The following is an 8084-nucleotide window of genomic DNA, read 5'->3' as shown; positions in this document are numbered from 1 at the left end:
CTCAGATTCAGTCCATCATCATTGTTGTTTGAAGATCATATTTTTCCCAGAATTCCTCATCTTGTGCCTTGTTTTTGTAAATAACTTAAAAAAATGATTTTGCAATATCAAATTCTTAGATATTTTACTTTTAGCGAGAGGACAATAAACTGTATATTCAGTGATGTGAAATCTTCTTCATATAATCAACACTAGCGAGGTGTATTAACTGATTTAAATCCAGCTGTACGCGGAGCACTTTATTTATTTATTGGAGTTTGATAGAGAACAGATGAAGAGAAGCTTTCGGCCCAACAGACACGAACCGAACAGGATCCAAAACTTTTCCATTTGGTTTTTATTCCCGATTACAGAACAAGAAGAATATTAAGAGAGTGTGGCGGAGTGTTTGTAGACGTTTCTCTGTGGACTAAATTTGTTTCTATCAAACAGACCCACCTGGATAGTTCAAGACTTAAAGAGGATTTGTATCATACAAATGTACATTTGCATTTTCAATAAATATTTCCTTTGGAAAAACTATACATTCTGTTTTTCGTTTGTTCTGTTTATTAGAAAACAGTGTGAAGTGTTATTTCTGTTACTGTGACTTTCCTTATTTCATTTGGATGTGAACCATTAGTCAATTAGATTATTAATCACTAGTCTGCACCAGAAATACCAGTCAATTAAACATATTTATAAACGTACAAATTTAAAGTATATATTGACATTATTTGCACTGAAATTTGGTCCTTTTAGTCTAACCTTTCTGTATAAAAACAAGCATTCGTTCGCTACTAATGCTTAAATCAGGCTTCTTGAAGCTTTATGCTCCTAAATAATTTTGTGTTCCCAAGTAGGGATGGGAATAATTAATTGATGATCGATTAATGGTCGTTAAGAATTTGGTCGATCACCTGGAATTTTTAATTGATCTGTATGTTTATTAATTTTAATATTATTAATTGGAGCAAAACTAGCTTACTGTATCAAACCTTGCTAACATGAATTACTAACTTTAATTTTATCCAAAACTTATTTAAACAAAAAACACATGTATATATCAGGGATGGGCAACTGAGGCCCGGGGCCCAGATACGGCCCGCACTCTCACCTGAAGTGGCCCTCAGTACAACTACATGCATTTGAGCATGAAATCTTAAAAGTGTAGTGTAAAAATGCACAAAATGACTTCTTGCAATTAATGTTGGTCTGCTGTTCTTGCACTGAAAACAAAAGAAATCATAGTAAGTGGTTATTTTTTATTTGCTTCAAACCTTTTGTATTCCTATTTATACTGTTATACATGCATTTGAGCATGAAATATGTTAAGTTACTGCACTGTAAACATGTTTAAAATTGCAGTTTCATCTTATCTGGTTAAGTGCACAGTCCTATATGTGGCCCTGTGGTAGTGTCCATGAAAAATTGTGGCCCCCTCCAGCATTTAAGTTGCCCATCCCTGGTATATATATATATATATATATATATATATATATTTGTATGTTTCAATGGCTTTTATACATTGATCGTTAACCTTATGGATGCTTGAGTTGGCAGGTTTCTTCCGAAAGCCCATCCGTAGTTTCAATTCTTATTTTTTTTACTTTTATTTAGTGAGCTATTGGCATGTTTAGTTGGATAATGTGCCATGTTCATGATGTTCATAAAGGTGGACACATTTCAACAGCATTTAAAATCGATTTGGTTATTATTATTATAAAATGACTCTTATAATATACACACACTATTAACATTTTTTTTTCAAATGTCTCAATATAATGTTAAACTGTGCTCAGTTTTGACTGTTTTTGATTGTTTTGCTTGCTGTTATCAGAATCTTTAATGTCATTATGCACGGAATGTGTGGGCAATCCCATTCAGTGCAAAGAAAAAAAGTGCAACAAAGAACAAATAAAAAACAAGAAAATTGGTAGTACATAGAGCATTAATATCCAATATTTCTGTTGTTTTTACAGTCTAATCTTCTGTCCTTTTTATTGTCTTCTGAGGCACAAACATGTATGAAAGCTGCTATAAAAGTAAAGTTAAATTGAGTGTTTGTTTGATATTAATGTTAATAAAAGACCTTACTCTTGTACGATCTCATCAACAAGTTAGTGGACACAATGACAGTTTTGTTTTGGTATTAAACTCAGCAGTTTTAATGATTTATCTTAATTTATTCTTTATCAGTCTCTGCTCACTACTGCTGGTGTTAAACTGCATCTTTGAATGTTATATTTTTATTCTGACTTCACAGTTCTGTGTGTCGCCTCTTGAGCAGATGCAGTGAGAGGGAAACACTTTCAGATCAAATGAAAACCACTGCAGATCTTTAATTTCAGAGAGCCAGTGTCCAGTATCAATCAACAGCTAAACCAGATGTGTGAGGATGGATATTGAGAGGAAGTGGGACCAGTAAATGTGCCACTCCTCCTCCTCCTCCTCTCGTATCTCTGACTCCAGACTGGCTGGCTGGTCTGAACACACGGCAGATTACATGCTACATCGTGTTGGCAGGGGCAGGCGGGAAAATGACACCGAGCCCTGAACCCACAAAATCCAGGAGATTTTTCAGCAGACATGTAAGCTCGGCCACAAACGTTTATATCTGATGAGCTGCCAAGACCAGACGAGGAGCTCACACAGAGCTCAGAGCTGTTAGCAGTGAATGAGGAGGAGGACTGAGCTGTTCAGGTGCAGAGGGTGAACTGAGCCACGGACTCATAGAACTCATAGAACTGACTGTTATAGAACTTTTATTAAAAATGGGATGGTATAGTATGGCAAAGAAAAACAAAACATACGTTTTTTGTGAAATTTTGACGGCATAATAAACTATATAGAATGTTTGTGAAAAAAAATTTCACAAAAAAGAAATAAATAAATTCATACTAACTGTAGTGTGACTTTTTTTGAGGGGGTTATTTTTGGACGTCCCATAATTTGGTGATTTTCTGTCCTTTTTTTGGCTATATAATGCTCTAATATGTATCAACAGAGTATAATTGACCCATTTTTAAGCATTTTTTGGTATTCTCAAATTTGACCATTTTTGACAAAAATCGGCATGGCTTTTTTTTGAGGGGGTCATTTTTGGACATCCCATAATATGGTGTTTTCTCACTATTTTTGGACAAGCGATATATATTAACAGACCATAATTGGCCCATTTTAAGCATGTTTATGCATTTAAAATGTGACATTTTTTGACAAAAAAAGAAATGCTATAGTACGACTTTTTCACTAAATTTTGACGACATAATAAGTTTTCTGTGAAATTTTGACAATATATTTAACTATGACTTTATTATGACATTTTGACCACATATGATGTCATAGTATGTAAATGGAGTATGTGTTTCAGATTGGACATCAAACAGGACAGGAAGAGACTATGACGACGGCACTCTAGAGGAAATCACTGGTGGTGCCAACCTGCCCTCCACAGGCAGGAAGCATCGCAGAAGACTCTTCACATACAGATGTTACAAAACTCTATGTCAGAACTACAAAAACAGTTTCTTTGTGCAGGTTGTCACTCTGATCACACAAAAAAACAATCAACTGTTCGATTATAGGTTGTAATAGAAGTATACATACATATACTGCACATAATCATCCATGCAGACTGTATAGCTTTGCACTGTTTCTATAGTTAAAAAATTACTAACTGAACACTTGAATTGTGCGTCATCTTTTAATGTATTCTTGTTGTTGATAATTGTTGCTTTTTAAATACATTTATACATTGTTGATATGATAGTCCTGTCTCTTTATCTTTATTTCTCCAATGTTGTTGTCCTTGTTTTTCATCATCATGTCTTCCTCTGCGTAAGCACATTAAAAACTATGTAAATTAAAAAGATAACAAAATTGACCCAAATTCCTTAAGAGTAATCTCTTTGCATCACATTGGACAAAATCTTCATATGCACAAGTCAACTTTTCAAAGTATGATGTCAAAATTTCGTAATAAAAGTCATAGTAACTATACTATGACTATTACTGACTCATTTTAAGCATTTTTAGCCATTTAGCCAAAATCGTCATGCTATATATATATATATATATATATATATATATATATGACTTTTTTATGAGCAGGTCATTTTTGGACATCCCATAATATGGTGTTTTTACGCTATTTTTGGACAAACTATACTACCACATGTATCTACAGACTATAATTGACCCATTTGAGGCATTTTTAGGTGATTTAAAAATTTGACTATTTTTGACAAAAATCGGCATGCATGAACTTTTTGTCAAGGGGTCATTTTTGGACATCCCATAATATGCTGTTTTTCTGACTTTCTTGGACAAACTATAGGACCAAATGTATCAACAGACTATAATTGACCCATTTTAAGCATTTCCAGGCATTTTAAAAATTTGACCATTTTTGACAAAAATCGACATGTATGACTTTTTTGTGAAAGGGACATTTTTGGACATCCCATAATATGGTGCTTCTTCACCTTTTTTGGACAAACTTTTCTATTACATGTATCAACAGACAATAATTCACCCATTTTAAGCATTTTTAAGCCTATTAAAATTTGACAATTTTTGACAAAAAACGACATATAGTATGACTTTTTTGTGAGGGGGTAATTTTTGGACAAACTATACTACCATGTATCAACAGACTAAATTGACCCCTGGCTTCTTTTTTCAACGAGTGGAGTCGCCCCCTGCTGGACATTAGATAGAATACAGTTTGAAGACACTGGCTTCACTATGCAGCTTGATGTCTACATAAAGACATGTTTAGTTTTCTTCTCTACAACAGTTTCTATGGACATGTTGATTACATTAAAACGTGAATGCACCTTAATTTACTGGGAATAATACAGTTGAAAATCAATAAACCCACATTCACAGCTTTCAGATAACACTGATGCCCACATTTTCCTTTTCCCAGTGTGCTGGCACTGAGGGTTTGGTGGGGTACTGTTGTGTTATGGGTGGGGGTGTGAGGGCTGTGAGGGGGGCTGGGAGCGCTCATCTTGCTCTGGTAATCCTGCTGCAACAGCTGCACCTCTCTCCACTACAAACCCTCAAACCCTCCCCTCCCTCCCCCTGCTGAAGAGCTGCATGTTTAGATTAATTTGTCAACCAACACAGTTACAGAACTGACATGCCTCCAACAACCAGACACTAACAGAAGGTCAAAACAAAAACAACATCTGAGGTACTTGTATTTGTTTTTGCACCACTACATTTATTTGACATGTTAGTTCCTGTACAGATTCAGATTAATGATACAAAACAAGAAACAAACAAATAAAATGTGATGCATTATTAGAAATTCAGCTGCACATCAGTATATCAAATTATTTTTTTCTAGCTGCAACATTAAAGTGACGTCAATAATTATAATACTATGATATAAAATATATTATTACGTAAAGCGTCATCCTGCATAATAAGAGCCTGTTACTTCTTGTATTTTCAGTATATTTTTATGTGAATATTTTACTATTTTTTTTTTTTAATTAAGTAATATTTTAAATGCATGACTTTTATTGGAGCAGAGTATTTGCTTTAACTGTGCGAACCATGTGAATGAACATTGGGTCTGCATTCATTTAAAAAATGACATTGTTCTATATTATTATGAGACTTGTGTTATCAGTTAGCATTAGAACAATGTATATAAAAACATAGATATGCATTGCGTTAAAAAAATAAAATAAATAAAGACATTAATTAAAAATATTGAATACAATTGCAGTGCTGCAGGGGAGTGCATGGTATGAAAAATAACCCTGAATTAAATTAGATTAAAAAGGCACACACAAATGTTTTAAGCCTCAAATTAAATAAACTGAGATAATTTTGGGAAGCAGCATCTGGAACAAACTCCCAGAAAACTAGTCAAGTATGTATAATTTGTAGTTATGGGAAGGAAGATAAGGAGTTAAACCGAACACGCTGGTATTTACAGAGTGGTATGTACAGTATGTCGGCTGCAGGAACAGATCTGTCTGCAGGATCATCTGTCCTCAGATGACTCATAGGCACTCAGTGATTACGCTCTTTACAACAGTGGCTTCAAATTGTCTGAGAAGAGTAGAAAATACAATGTTATTGACAGCAAGTCTAAGTGTGCTAAAGGCAAAAAAGGTCAACATCTTGGATGAACATACAAGTTAAACCCGTTAAACCCAATAAATTATGAAGATTTGGGGATTTGTCCACACCAACACTGACACCCGTCATATCCCCAAAACTTTCAGCTCAGAGCTGATCTTACCAGCAGAGTCCCAGCCAGAGAGCAATGCATTGTGGGTAATGGCTCACAGTGACGTCACTGGAAAATGACCATCAACCTGACGAGCTCAAAGCAGCTGCACAAACACACATAAACACACACATGCTCTCCTGTGCCAGTGTGTGTGAGTGAAACACAAGCAGGAGACTCGTTTGCAACCATTGTCACGATCTTCATCACCAGCTGCTGCAGTACTCTTTGTATTCTGATTACATTTATATCAAAGATTAAAAGACCATGATGGAGGCTTTACATGATTTATCCGTTTACTTAAAATCAAATGAAATTTAGACCCCAGCTAACCTCAATACTTTGCTGATTGGTTTTGTTTTTGCATCTTATATCCATTTATTTACAACATACTATATGCAAAAAATGCAAATTCTAGTTTAGACGTTTCTCTAATTTTTGGTGGTTGTCGGTGGTGGATGTTTAGGGGTGATAGCAGGTCAACAATAAATGCCACATAGAAGTTGTGTACATCATCTGAAAGCTGTGAACCTGAAGATTAATTAAAGATTAATTCAAGATGAAATTCTGTTTTGAAGTTTTTATTTGTTTGTTCTGGTCAAAAATATCTAATTATAATGTCTTAATGAATGAATTATTTATTTATTGAAGCCTAATATGGTGTATAAAGAAAAAAATCAAAACATTAGGGAACGCTTTCTAAAGTCCAGCACATGTTCAACTATGTCCCAGAAGTTGTTGAAGCAGTTTTTGAGTTGTTACCATTTGTTACACACATTTGGTGCTCAATAATGCAATTTTATTCATATCGAGAATGGATAAAAATGGTCAGAAAAACCCTCCAGAATATTACATCAATATGCCAAGACTAGGTCTCTTCTAGGTCTCTAGTTTGTGGTTGTAAGTTTCATGAGGCTGTGATTATCCTAGAAGTCACAGCAGCTCATTCTATACACTGAAGTGGAGACTCAAGAAATGCCCTCACTGCAATGAACTGGCTACTACTGATGACTAACATCATCCCACATGAAGAAACTGGGCTCATTGAATTCACAAGAGTCTCAGCTTTCCACTGATACCCAGTTTATGTCATTCAAAGCCTGTTTGGGGACCTCAGTATGCACAATATTCAAATACAGTAGGCAAAATGGCAAATTAGTGCTAAATGAAAAAACCATGTGGTTTTTTGCCTTAAACTACATGTTATCAGCATAGGCATGTATGTAAAGAGGAGGGAGCCTATTTTCATTCAGATAGCATGATGTCAGAGGTCACATGACCACTTAGAAAATCTCCAAAATAGCCTATTTTTGCAGCATTTTTTTCAACAACTTCCCGACAAATCACATGATCTTCTAGTTTCATATTATATCAATTTAGTATAATATTAAAATTGAGCCCGCTAAGCCCTCCGGGAAAAAGATGCGGCGTATCACTCTGCCGGCGGAACATCAGAGCAGTAACCGGTTGCATCAAATAAAATCTCAGTGCAGCTTAATGCAACTTCACACATTGTAATGCAGATAATACACACAACTCAAGCAATATTAAAGAGTCTGATACTTTTTTTATACAGAAATCATTCATTAAAATCAAAAGTTTTATTTTAGTGTGTGTCTATGTATTATGTATGTAGTAAAGCTCCACATGCTTGGCTCTGAAGCTCTGCAGGACTTTTCTCTGCATGTTTTCCAGCCTGCTGCCAACTGTTCACACACTGACTGCTGAATATGAGCTGTGCAGCAATATGATATCTGCTCTGATATATAATATGAATGAGTTCCTACGAAGGAGTTTCACGTGTTCTGTATCTGTGTTTCAGGGATTCTGACATGTGACGGAGCTGCTT

Source organism: Centropristis striata, chromosome 2 (assembly GCF_030273125.1).
Source record: "Centropristis striata isolate RG_2023a ecotype Rhode Island chromosome 2, C.striata_1.0, whole genome shotgun sequence".
NCBI lineage: Eukaryota > Metazoa > Chordata > Actinopteri > Perciformes > Serranidae > Centropristis > Centropristis striata.
The sequence above is the reverse complement of the archived record's forward strand: the minus strand, read 5'-3'. Positions refer to the sequence as shown.